Below are 1435 nucleotides of genomic sequence, written 5' to 3'. Positions count from 1 at the left end.
TATATATATATACACGTAAATACATACACACACACAGTTACAGTAAATATATATATGCATATACATACATATATATACACACACACATATATATATACAAATATATATATATGTATATATATATATATATATACATGCACAGTAATACTTTTCTAGTAAAAATTTTCCCACGCTATTTGGTTGAGAATCCAACAAAAGCTTTCTAAGAAAGTGTTTTATGAGAATGCTTACCCAAGTGTAAATAACAAGAATTGACAGTTTTTACTTCGCATTCATCAAACCTATTTGAGTTTTGGGATTTCTAAACATATACATTCATACACCCATTTATATACACCCACATACAAACATTTTTGTGTATATGTTATCATTCTTTACTTTTTTAAGACTGTGGCCGTGCTGGGGCACCACCCAACTTATCAACCTAAGGACTTAATATTATAAAGCTTGGGACTTATTCTAAGGGTTTCTTTTAACAAACCATTAATTTATGGGGACATAAACACACACTCACCAGATGGCAACTGTTGGGATTGGGGAACAGACAGAGACACAGATATACACACACCATTTCCTTGGTGAGACCTAAAGTTCAAAGGTCGTGCTTCACCACCTCGTCCCAGGTTTTCATGGGTCTACCTCTTCCACAGGTTCCCTTAATCACTAGGGTGTGGCACTTTTTCACACAACTATCTTCATCCATTCTCGCCACATGCCCATACCAGCGCAAACGTCTCTCTTGCACACCACAACTGATGCTTCTTAGGTCCAACTTTTCCCTCAAGGTACTTACACTCTGTCAAGTATGAACACTGACATTACACATCCATCAGAGCATACTGGCTTCATTTCTTGCGAGCTGACGCATATCCTCAGCAGTCACGGCCTATATATATATATTTCTTTACTAACCACAGGGGGCTAAACATAGAGGGGACAAACAAGGACAGACAAAGGGATTAAGTCGATTACATCAACTCAGTGCGAAACTGGTACTTTATTTATCGACCCCAAGAGGATGAAAGGCAAAGTTGACCTCGGTGGAATATGAACTCAGAACGTAACGACAGACGAAATACGGCTACTTATTTCGCATGGCGAGCTAACGTTTCTGCTAGCTCGCCACCTATATATATATATATATATATATATATATATATATTATATATATATATATATGTATATATATATATATATATATATATGTATATATATATATGTATATATATATGTATATATATATATGTAAGGAGTGTATGTATATATAATATATATATATATATATATATATATATATATATATATATATATATGTATATATAGGTAAGGAGTGTATGTATATATATATATATTTCTACACACACACATACGCATACATATACACACATACACATGCATACATGCACACACATTCATTGATATTATGCCTTTGGCT

The sequence above is a fragment of the Octopus sinensis genome, unplaced genomic scaffold (assembly GCF_006345805.1).
Source record: "Octopus sinensis unplaced genomic scaffold, ASM634580v1 Contig12174, whole genome shotgun sequence".
NCBI lineage: Eukaryota > Metazoa > Mollusca > Cephalopoda > Octopoda > Octopodidae > Octopus > Octopus sinensis.
Note: the sequence above shows the minus strand (reverse complement) of the source record.